We start from the raw sequence: 12,918 nt of genomic DNA on the forward strand, positions 1-12,918 counted from the left end.
CTTAGAAACATAGTCTAGGACTTAGACCAATATTCGAACTTTAAATTTTAGTTTTGGAAGGGTATGGAAACCAAGAAGAGCTTGGAATATCAGACTCGAATATGGCAGATGGCTGTGGGGAATGAAGTTTACCCTTTTGGATTAGGCGACTCATCGACGTATACGAATAGTATAGGAAACATCGAGAGAAACGTGCGTATGAAATCGGAAACTTACCGTCAATCCAAAATCGCTTTCCTGTAGCAAATCGAAAATCCTTTTCGTTCTTACGATTGCTTACTAGGGAAATGTTTTATAGATATATTACATTCATACTAGGGCATTGAAAACTTTTGTTAAAACTTTTAGCAAGGAGGTCATCGTTATTATACATATACAATATAAGATCAAATAGAATTATATTTTGTCGTCACTGAAGTTGCATCCATGATCTTCTTGAAACAAGAAAAATTTCCAAGGATAAGAGCCAAGTTTTATTCTCTCACTCAAGACACAATCATAACTTTACCGTAACTGTTTTCCATTTCGGCTTTATTTTCACAATATCCCATTGAATATTTCATGATGACTTTATATTTAGATCCAGTTTATCGATCGTCCTTACGTTTATCTATTTAAAATTGGTATAACTTTTTATTTGAAAAAGGACACTTAATGCATCTTTTATTATCGACAAGAGGAAAGATTACAAAATTGCGTATTATTAAGAAATTGGAAACACAACAGAGAGCAGCAAACAAAGTCGTGCAAGGTCATATTGAGTAATACTCAAGAAATCAGGTTCACCACAACTGCAATGAGTCAGCAGAAAATAACTGCAACGTTTCGTCCCAACAATAAGCATTTTCGATAGTTTCGCAGCTCGTGGAGAGCATTTACCACCGCAGGGGTTCCCATATCCGTCAATATCGAGCACCGTTCTTAAATCCATATTACGAATCTCGCTGCACCTGCGTTAGGAAGTTGTCTGCGGGACGAAAATGACACGCTGAGAATTTCGGGTGGGGGAATAAGGGGATGAAAAAGTCGCAGAGGGTGAATTCAATTTCTGGAAGGGGTGCATATTAAAGTCACGAGAGAATGAGAGAGAGAGAGAGAGAGAGAGAGAGAGAAAGAGAGAGAGAGGGTGGGGGGAGAGAGAGAGAATTCTAGCTAAGAACAAGACTAGTCAACATCGCGTGGCCCATAAAAATGGACGTTGTCCAAAATGTTCGAACCACCCCTTTTCCTCAATTTGCCCGTTGGCGTATATTTCCTGTTCTCTTGTTCTTTTTATATCCTCGGACAAGTGGGACAAGCTTTTATCATTACATCCAAGTTTTTTCCCTTTGCCAAGAGAGAGAAAAAAAACGATCTGGGTTATTGGAAGTAGGTCGTTCTCGAATATATCTAGACATCGTTGTTAGAATAATATCCTGTCGAACGGAACGGTTTCTACGTTTTGAATCTAAAAGGTATTAAAAGAGACAGAACTTCCGATCAATCGGAAGATTCGATTCGACATTTGACTTAACGTTAAGTTTTCCAACTTTGGAAAATGGAATCCCAAAAAAGATGGACTTTAAATGAAAAATAAAGGAGTAACTGCATTGCTTTTACTTACAGGTATTTATGTATTTCTACAATCGAATGATATCACTTTTCGGTTCGTTTAATGGCGACAGGTTTGTCCCTTCTTGTTTCGTTTTTCATCTGTCATCTTAAGTATCGCAAATAAAGAATGAAGGAAAATGGAATGGAAGAAACGTCCTCGCGTGGACATTAAAATCCACTTAGGGTATTTTCCCACGAGGCGAACTACAGCTTCGAGATTCGTTTTTGCGGCTTGGAAAATTGATGGATTGGTTATAAATACAAGGCTTGGAGGTATAGATGGATCGTTATGTTGGTTAAAAAACGTTTGCTCTGATTCATTTTTGCATTTATAACGAACCCCATCCTTTCTTGCGTTCGTTCATCGCTCACCCATTTCTTTCTGCGACTTTCCATCTGCCAAAACTAATTATTAGTTGGCCCGCGTACCACTGGATCATAACTCATACGTTAGTGTAATATCCGCCAAGAGGAACGGAGCATGTATACAAATACACGCACACAGAGATGCAATGACGAAGATGCACAGTGGTTGTTTCTCCCCTTTTAGAAGAGTCGCTCTTTCGGAAGGAATCATGCACGTGCATCTAATAAGCTCTTTTATCGTTGGCACGAATCAAATTTAATATTCCGTAGTAAGGCGTGGTCTAGTTATTTTTTTCTTTTTCCTTTCTCAAATCCAAACTTAGACCGTAAGAATGAATAAAACTATATGAAGTTTGATTTATCGTTGAATGGAATTTATTTGGCCGATAACAATGCTTTTGCCGATAACAATGGATTTTAACAAAAACAAATACCTTCGAAATATTCGAAAACGGGATTGATTTTGTTTTTCATTTTGCTCTGAAATTTTTAGGAATTTACATATTTTACTTCATCGGTTTGTCATCACCTACATATTTTCCATCGATCTCATAATATTTCTCCCCTTTATTCAATTTAAAAAAACGACAAAGGATGATGATAAAGCGAGTTTCGCGCGATCGATGGAAAACCGGACGGCGCGTAAAAGGATAAAGAAATAATAATTCGTGGAATAAGTAATCTCGAAATATTTCGCAGCGATTAAAATTCAGTCTGTGTACAGCGACCGTTCCGTTGCCTTATTTTGAAGTTTGGTTTTCCACGACGAATCTTAATTTTCTCGGATGCTATAATTGAATCACTTAATTAACGTCTTTGTAGACGGTCGCGCGTCACGAAAGTTAACCGTCAGCCATGCCGCAGATTAGATCGAATTATTCGAAATTATTCAATTAATTTCGACGTCGTTGAAAGTTGTGATTTTGGCTTATAAACGGGACACCTTAGCGAACATAATTTTCTCGCTAATCGTTCAACTCTTTGACAGATTGAAAGAGTACAAAAAGATTCTTAAAAATTTCTAATTTATATAATTCTTTTTTTTTTTTTTTTTTTTTCATTTGGATAACATCGGTTTTAATTCTTCGAAGCATCTTATCATTAAAATAAGAGTATTCATTTGTCAATGTTCATTGAACGAATATTTTTTGAGTATGCGTATCTCTTGGGCGTAGTAACAAAAATTTCTTTTAATTAGAGCAGAATTGGACCGAGTGTTAGCCGGCTTCAATTCCCCACAGCGTCAATACCATGTTTCTCAACTTTTTCAAACTGTTACATGGTGATGGTTCGCTGAAAAAAAAAGAAGATTGTTAACTAACAGGTCCTCTGATGCATTTCCGGTGCCGAATGCTGTTACGGGAAATGAAATCCGCACGGGTACATCTACGCAGTTGTACAAATTAACGGCTTCAAACGATTGACTTTCTAATCAATTGGCTTCGCGTCGCCCACTCCAACTATCTTTATCTATAGGCTCTCAAATTTTTAAATAACTATTATCGCACAATTTTCTGTTTATCCTAGTACACGGTACTATCGATATGTTTTTACGGTTTCAATATAAAACTTGAGGGATTTTTTTTGATTAAGAAAAACTCTTTCCGTAATTTTTTATTAAATATCTTCCTCTTCGAGAGCAGAAGACAAACTTACGATAGTAAAAGCATGAGAACGCAACAGACGGTTAAAAAGAAAGCGTAGCATTTTCGTGTGGAAATAAAATAGAGTTATGGTTCAAAGAGCTATCGGTTCTAAAGAACCGAAGAAACGGCACCAAAAGAACCACGATTATTCGATACGGTAGATTTCCTCACAAATTTATAAGTAACATCGAAATTCGAGATAAAACTTCTTCCCTATGAAACGTCTTTAAACGAGATGTTATAGCATTTTTTTGTTACAGAAAGTCAGCATCCTCAATTTGAGAATCCCTGGGCTAGCGAATAATTTACAACGTGGTGCGCACTGAGGCGGGCTCCAATATTCAACGTGATTAAATATTATAAAAGCAAAATTCCATGAATGCCACTACTATCGCACGGGACTTGCCGGGAGAGTATGGTTGGGGTTGTCAAAGTAGTGGGGGTTGTGCGTTTGTTGGAGAATACCCAGCGGGAAAAGAGAGGAGGGCTCGTTCATGCAGGTAGAAAACGAGAGGTGGTAGGTCGAACATGTGCCACTGCTGCTAGTAGTAGTAATAGTGGTTGTGGTGGTAGTAGATGGGGTTGGTAGGACGTGCAAGGGGTAAGGGTAGTCGTTTCAGTCATATCGACCACACCACTTTGCCCCGCCGTGCCATAGCATACCGGTAGAACACCTGAGTCCAGCCTCGTCCCTTTCTTCTCTCCTGGAACATCCAGCCTTTCGTAAGCCCAGCCAGCTACACTGTATAAACTCGATATATACTAATATCGTCCATTTTATGCACCAGAATGATTCAGGATAGTTCAAAAATTTTGCAGATTATTGAACGACTATTCAAAGAATATTGAACATTTGATGTTATAAAAATTTTGATTATTTCTGAGTTTTATGATATCCCATACTTTTTAATAAAATTCTAATGAACCATAGAGATTAATTTATTAATAAGCGTTCATCTGTAAATAAAGTATCTAGGAATATCATATACGTACAGATAAATAATATGAATTATGGTGAGTCATATTTGAAGTCAAACCAAAACACTAGAAATGAGAAAGATAACTTAGCTTCAGTCTACCAGAAAAGAATTACAAGTTGAAGAAGTTAGTGGGACTTGAAAGACGAAAGCCTCTTACTTGCAGTTCGATATGCTTTTCTCTCTCTCTCTCTCTCTTTCTCTGGACGTAGAAAACAAAAAAAAGGTAAAGTTAGTAGAGGCAAAAGAAGCTCTTTTGCAGCTTTTAATCTGCTTCGATGGGTCACCGCGTTTGAAAACCTTCAAGTAAGCTTTTGAACTCTAATATGGTTTAAAGAGAGATTATTGATCAGAAATGATGACACTTCGTTGAAAGAGTTTTATGATTGGATTTTAATGGAACAATTTTCAAACCATGAGTTATGGCATTTAATGATTAATCAATTATTTATTAAATATCATCATTAACGTCATTGAACGAAAGAATTTCAATCTGCAATTCGCTTACCGGGTTCTCAACAATGCATCTTAAGAGCAAACACGCGTGGAAATCCTAAATAGGATAGACAAAATCAAGGAGACAAGAGATAATATCCAGGAACGTCGTCTTGTGCATGAACGCGCGACGGATTCAAATGCCAGACAGGTCGAAGGTGAAATCACAGGAGTAGTTCTTGAAGCAAAGGAACCACTGAGTCTTGCGATCCATTGCAAGCTGCTTTCTGTTACGTGAAACGCGTACACCTCAAACAGCCTTATTTTTATACATTACATTGGAAGATCCCTGATAAAAGGGAACCACGCTAGCAAACTAAAGACAGAAAGAGAGAAAGAGGAAAAGACGGAGAAAGAAAGAGGAATACGAGGCTGTCAGAGCGGGATAGCATTCTCATCCAGCAGAAAATCCCTCTCGCTCGTAACTGAGACCAAGTCTGCTTGCGCAGTAGTAACACTAAGCTCAACGGGAGATGCCGCCCGTGGTCTCCATAAACAGCGCTTATGCCAGCGGGACGAGGAAAACTCAAGGTTAGGGGTGGCTCTAACGTTATGTTCCAATCCCTTTTTGTCTCCGTCCCTATCCCTACTCCTAACCTCACTTACTCTCACTACATTTATCTCTTTCTATCTCTCTCTCTCTCTCTCTCTCTCTCTCTCTCTCTCTCTCTCTCTCTCTCTCTCTCTCTCATTCTTATTACGATATCGGAAAACGAGGAGAACATGCCACTGAACGACATCTACGTCGATCTAGTGTACAGCTCGTGCCGAAGCCAGGATAGGAGGCTTTAAGAACGTGGCAGCATGAGACGTCCCTCTTCCGTACTACCGATAGATCTTTCCTGCCTGTTACGTCCCTGTCATCCTGATCCCCATGGGAAAACTGTTCGAAATATCACGTAGTAAAGTCCAAACGGGACTTCGTCGCCTTTCTCTTCACACTATGGGATGCGACCATCAGGGAAACATTCTCACTCGTTTTCGGATTTCCCCGCGACGTTCACCAATGTCTGGATAGAAAGAATTCCAGATTGGAAAAATGATGTTTATTGAAAATTTATAGCATAATCCTTTTGAAAATAGAAAGAGATAAAGTTTCCAAGTTTCGAAACTTGGAACAAGTACATAGTCAAGTATATCAAAGTATTTGATCTACTTATATCAAACTTTTAATCGCCATTTTGTTACCTCCATTATATTATTCATAAACGAAAGGACACTTTTCTTTAGTAAGAACTACATCGCAATTGAAAGGGAAGTAATGTATACTCTAACTTGGATAGGTTCAATGAGTATGTTCTATACTCCATGTTATCGACGATGGATTGAGTATAGTAAGGAATAACGAGTAACTGTACCACATCGAGCGGTATTATGCGGTCGCTATAACCCTAGCAGATACAATAATCATGCTGCCGACTCGTAATGCGAGACTAAACCCCTTCGTCGTTAAGGTAACTACCGGATAGTCATTTAAAAGCGGTATGTCGATAACGACCGCGTTGAATCCGAGAACGATGAGCAGTGTCCGATTCATAAATAAACGAAAATCCAAACTGCGGTATATAGTAGGCCAATCATGGTCCTTTCTGTCATTAGAGATAGGGTCAATGCATATTTAACTAGGGATCATCACAAATACAAGCCATAGTTTGGACATTAAGTGATTCAGAAGGTAATAAATGGTCTTGATAGCAAAGTGCATAGTTTGGTTAGTTAAAGTGAATCCTTTTAAAGAGTTTCAACGAAGAAAGATATTCTTAAACTTCATAATCATACTGTAGCCCCAGTGAAATCGCTCGAGTTAACTTAATTTATAGTTTTATCATCGAAAATATATATCAAAAATGAGAGGCCAATATACATATATTAAAAATGCTTCCTGTCTAATATATTCATATATTAGGAAAGATAGTTAATTTCGATCAATCTTCAATTTAACATGAGCCATATTAGAAAACAATGCCTGTAATTTTCTACGAATTTTTTTCCTCTTTTTTTCTTTTTTTTTTTTTTTTTTTCTTTCATCAAAGACAAAATGACATTATGCTATGATGAACATACATGAAGTATATAACGAAGCAGGATTTACTGTATCGGTAGATCTTTTTGGCATTAGCCGGATTCTATTGAAAAAGCAAACTTTTAGCAGATGAGCAGATAGTTTTGCGTCATTCGCGAGAGATGGTCACCTTTGACCTAGAAGCGCGTTTGTTCGGTTGGCGCATATAGGAGAATCAGTGGCCTTTTATATATCTTTTCTAGGGCACGTGCCTGGGGTAATTGAAATGTTTTGGCTACAGTATTTGGAAGGGGGTTGAAACTGGCTAGATGTACAAGGACGAATACAAGGGTGATAGAAAATCGGATAGAAATGTGAACAGAAAGAGAGAAAAGATACCTTGCGACTGGCATCAACGCAAGCAGGCGCGCAGGGTACGAAGAGCAAAAGAGGAAGTTAGGTTCTACGTAGAGAGAGAGTTGGATCGATCCAACTGTGCCAGGTCAACCCTCGACGTGCGCGACTACTCTCGTTTTCTCTCTCTCGTTCATTCCCTATACGCCGCGAGCTATTTTGTGTTTATATCGTCGACGTTATTACTTATGCTGTGCCGGTCACTGTACAGTCGACTGGATTAGAATGAAAGAGAGGAAAAGAGAGAGAGAGAGAGAGAGAGAGAGAGAGAATGGGGAAGATAGAATGAACTAAAGAAACTTCATGATAATCATTGTTCTTACGTTTGATTTCTTCCAATTTTTTCAAGGTCGCTGTTAATACGAGCAATATAATTTCAAGCAATTTATTTGAGTCATTTATCTACATTTATTAGTTACGACGCGATAATTTCAAAATTGTCTAGATAAGATTGAATCAACAATTAACACAACACTACACCATCAATCTTCATAATCAGTATTCTTTTAATTTATATGATAGAGGAGCTTGAATAATTTGAATTTCACAATAACGATATTTCACAAATCCTTCAATATATATATATATATATTGAATATATATATAGATTTATCCAAATTTATTATAACCAATCGTTTAACGCTTTTATAAATTATCCCACACCAATGGTCATCTTGAACGTGTGTAATGAATCGTTGCGGTCGATAATGTTGATAATAACGGTTAATAATCCTCGTACTATTGATTACTAATTACGTGGTAATGTACGGGAAATTAATTAAATCGGTTAAATACGGAGAGTAGAGGAACAATATAGGCGTCCTCATAGTCTTGAGATAAAATAAAACAAAATTAAATAACTAGAATTTTATGCTCCTGTTCGAGCTCGTAATTACCAGGAATAGTCGAAACTCTACGGTCCTTTATGAATTTCTAATGATCACCACTATCCATCTCTCTCGTTACTATACCACGATATATACCATATATACGTATGTGTGTATGTATATGAAAGGATTCGCTTCGATGAACGAATTATTCGTCTAATTTTGGTCGATAACGGACAGTGATGCGTGTTAATATGGAAATATTGGGCTCTGTCAGTGGACGATGATCATAACTGCGGAGTGGTAGTTTATATTAACGAACGTATAAGGTTCGTACCAAAATGAAATATACTATATTACTGACACTTGCGGTTATGGTTAATTATAGAGAAAGAGATAAACTGTATAGAAACTTCGTTATGTTAAAGTACACTAATCATAATCATTTAAGTACAAATTAATAATTCCTTCCTAATCGATATAATAATGCATTTTGTTTCAACATAGTTCAATTGATAAAAATTTATAGTCAAATGATATAATGACATATAAAAGTGTAATTCGTTTGCGTAAATCATTGATCCTCTGTCTCTCTTTGTCTCTCTCTTTCTCTCTCTCTCTCTCTCTCTCTCTCTCTTTCTCTTTCTCTCTCTTTCTCTATCTATCTATCTATCTCCGTTTACTCATCAATTTTCATGCAAAGCCATCTGCTCATATAGCCGTATGTAAAATACGCTATTCCACGGTTTTTGCGATGGATTTGTAGCGCGGTATAGGATAATATGTATCGCATATAATACATACAAACAATACTTTATACCTGCATTTAAATTGGGTTACTTCGCCTATCGAGCATTCATTTCCCCTTGAGGAGATTGCGCTGATGTACATTATGATCAAAAATAAAACTATCAGAAAAAAATTCTGATTTGTCTTATACCATTACGTTCAATTGACGAATTAAATATTAGGAAAATTAAAAGAAATCTTTTGAATTTAATTCATTTTTATTTCTCAATTGAAAATTTTCACTCATTCCTATTGATTTTAGTTTTTCAACATTGGATAAAAATTAAATACTTGAATACGTAATATAAACGATATAATAATAACTATAAGCAATACAATTAAGTCTACTCGGATAATGTTCGAAACAATGAGGAAAGTATCCATATAGGAATCAAGTTATTATTCATTGATGACATAAAATATCGATTTATTGCTCTAATATATATGCAAGTTCCTCCAAACTGTGCGTTAATATTAATTTTCAAGCTTTTACATTTTCTCTTGCCTTTCTCTTTCTCTCCATCTCTTTCCCCTTTCAACTATCGTTCTCTCCCATTCTTCGTCTCTCCATTCCGTACACTCGTAACGTAGATTAATTGAGAAAGCCTGTTACCGAGAGACGCGAGACGGTGATTATTAATGGCTTAACAAAATATCCCATCTTCGGGACCTAAGTCGCACCTAAGGGCACCCGGAATAGTTGCAAGAGAGTAAAGATTTATGATCGAATGGAAAACGTCGTTGTGTCGAACAAACGAATCGATCGATAATGCTGATTGGTTAAAGCGAAGTGGTTAAATGGTCAGCCTTATCGCCTTTATCGTTTTACAAACGAGTCTTCGCTTGGTATTGTCAGCTTTAACGATTTCGTCGGTATAACTGCATCCCTACGAAGAAAATGAAATTTCTCCGTGCTCGTTATTCTATATAAAATACGAATTACTCATTAATTCACTTTTTCGTTAGGTGCTTCGTACAGAATTAATAATGTCCATTTAGGTAACAGACAGACGTCAAAAGTTGAAAAGAAATGACATTGTTTTTAAACCATGTATAAATACTTGACAATACCGAGTACAATATCGAATTAAAAAAAAAAAAAAAAAGAAAAAAAAATGCGCTTTTACAAAATAATAAACAAATCAAAAATATGTAATCCAAAGAGAAGAATACATTTTATCGTTGAACGGGGATCGAACGACGATAAAATAGAATTGTCATTAAAGTAACGAATGATTCTTGTTGTTCAAGCCAACAACAAAAAAAAAGAAAAAAAAAAATAAAAGAAAGAAGACATTAATTCGTCGCGCCACTAAATCTAAACCTCTCGTTCGAAGAACGCTACTCTGTAACAGAAGTTCGTGGAGAGAAAACAATTCTCTTCTTCCAGGCTGCTAGTCTCGAAACAACGAGCCACTAATCACAGGCACATTACTTTAAAAAGGAAAAAAATATTGGTTCTTGTAATCCGAAGGAATGGCGGATGCGGGAGTTAAAATCGCAATAGTAAGCATTTCCGATTACCAAACCGGTAATCCGAATACGCTGAATTACAAATTGCTATTTAACTACGCGCCGACCGCAACGAAATAGAATCAATAATTACGCATTTGTGTAACAAACTCGACGGAAACTCATTCATCGATCGGGCCCACCAACACGTAGAAATAATCGCTTCACTCGCTCTTGCGTTTTGCATATCAACGATGTGCAACAAACAAAATTGCGGTACGCTAAAATATAATTACTATAATTATGGCGTATCTCAGTATGAGATACTTTTTGCTATTTCTTTATTTTCACATCCAAGTGAAAAGTACAAAGTTAATGTACATAAGATAAACTTACGTGTTTTACGTATCGTTTGTTCTACGACAATTAATAATTAACCTTTTCATAATTTAAATTGGATTTAATAATTTTTATTCTCTTTACTTACATACATATGCGAAACAATTACGAAATCTCTAATATTTGTTTTAGAATATGCAGAATACTAAGCAACGTTATACGTTTGTTCGTTCCGTATTTGTAATGTGCATTCGTGCTTTTACCTTTAAACAGATAAAATGGAAGTCTCCAAACGGAAAACGTACAAGTTAAACTTGCACAGATAGGAAAGCTCTATAAATGCGAGTGTTGAGTATAAGTAAAGCTGATGGATGATAAAAAAAAAAAAAAAATGAAAACAAAGAAAAAGGATTGATCTCTTGATGTTCTCAAGTCACGTGAACGACCTCATAAATACTTTCATCGTAATTGCATAATCAAAGGCATAAGTCCAGTTGGTAGACGTCACAGCGACACTAGGCTAATTGATTTATCGCCTTGAAGTTATCGAACCGTTGTTATGATTGTGGCATTTAGAATGAGAATGAGAGAGAGAGAGAGAGAGAGAGAGAGAGAGAGAGAGAGAGACAAAGAAGACGAGAACGATATTAAAGTAGTTTCTTAGAATGAATTAGAGAAATTGTCGAAAACGTTGGACTCTTCAGAAAGGACAAATGGGATTAAATGGGACGTATATCTTTGAGTACGTCATCATATGCAATGTATTCTTTAAGTGATTTCGCACATTTAACTTTGCTAGTAGGTGCATCATCAAGCACGTTCACTGAATAGCAAATACCTATTTTATTTTTTGTAATATCGATCGTTCATCAATGTACATTAAGTTAATCAACATTTCATCCCTTTTCAATAACATTCGATTTCATACATCAACGTCAACTTTTCATCATCGATACTCATTTTCAAATGTCACCTTGGCAGGATGCAATGATCATTTAGTAACGATTGAAAATGAAAGATGTAGAGGGAAAATGGTGCTTCGCTTAAATATATCCAAGGGAACATTTTAATTTTAAATATTTCCTTTATCGCGTACGGCTAGAGATATCGATTCAAGTAATACAAATATTTCTTCATATATCGTTTATTTTTAATGTTTCTTTTACTATTTTATCTGTAAAATTGCATTGATATTATTGATCGATCGAATTTTCAAAGATATTTACGAATTAATGATTACGGGAATAAGTTTTAAAAAATTTACAAATTTTAATCGCAATCGTAAAGATATTTATCATCGTCATTTTCCAAATAATAGAATTCTTGATCTTTTGCTTATCTATTCAATTAAAACGGGCTTACAATTATTGTTCCGCGTATGTACTCACGTACAAAGTATATTTCCTTCGTACGTGCAACGAGAGGCAAAAGTCGAATCGAAAGAATTATCGAGCATCGCCGAAATTTGATATCTGAAAAATAATTTTTTCACGTTATTTAAAAATTTAATTTATTTCATATATTATAGAATTTAGTGCTGACGAGAGAGAAAGAGAGAAAGAGAGAAAATGAGAGAGAAATCAATGATTCTATTACCCAAAATAAAATGAGAAAGATTTATTATGCGTTTATCAGTATCGATTAGAAAGAAATTCCGATGAAAATACTAATACGGTATTATTGTTTAAGATATCGATCGATAGAAGTTGTAAAGTACCTTGTTAGGAAAAGAACATGAATACATACCATTTCAATATTTCATATATTTACGTAAGTCTTTGATAGCATTGGCCGACAAGAAAAGCACGAATCGAAGTAAGCTCTTGGTCCTTTCCATAAAGAGCGGGAAAGTGGAGAAACTGCTTGCAAAGGGAAAGACCGAAGCATATGAGATAGAAAGAGTATTTGTATTGGGTACGTATAAGACAGAGAGTGAATGAGAAAGATAGAGCAATACAAATGTTAGCCGGCTCGTATTAGTACACGATGTCGCCACGGGTCACGGTGGCGCTGTGCCG

At 36.1% G+C, this 12,918-nt stretch overlaps 1 long non-coding RNA gene across 2 annotated transcripts; it reads right to left on the reverse strand.

The window, feature by feature from the left end:
* Positions 1-525: 525 nt before the first annotated feature.
* On the reverse strand, positions 526-5,602 carry LOC124428063. 2 transcript variants are annotated; one of them, XR_006943065.1, is made up of 3 exons: positions 5,091-5,602; positions 4,269-4,784; positions 526-3,252 (listed from the first exon to the last, which is right to left on the reverse strand). It is a non-coding gene; the product is annotated as an uncharacterized LOC124428063 (long non-coding RNA). The 2 variants fall into 2 exon arrangements; XR_006943066.1 differs by having other exon boundaries at positions 4,269-4,522; positions 4,599-5,602.
* Positions 5,603-12,918: the final 7,316 nt, after the last annotated feature.

Source organism: Vespa crabro, chromosome 11 (assembly GCF_910589235.1).
Source record: "Vespa crabro chromosome 11, iyVesCrab1.2, whole genome shotgun sequence".
NCBI lineage: Eukaryota > Metazoa > Arthropoda > Insecta > Hymenoptera > Vespidae > Vespa > Vespa crabro.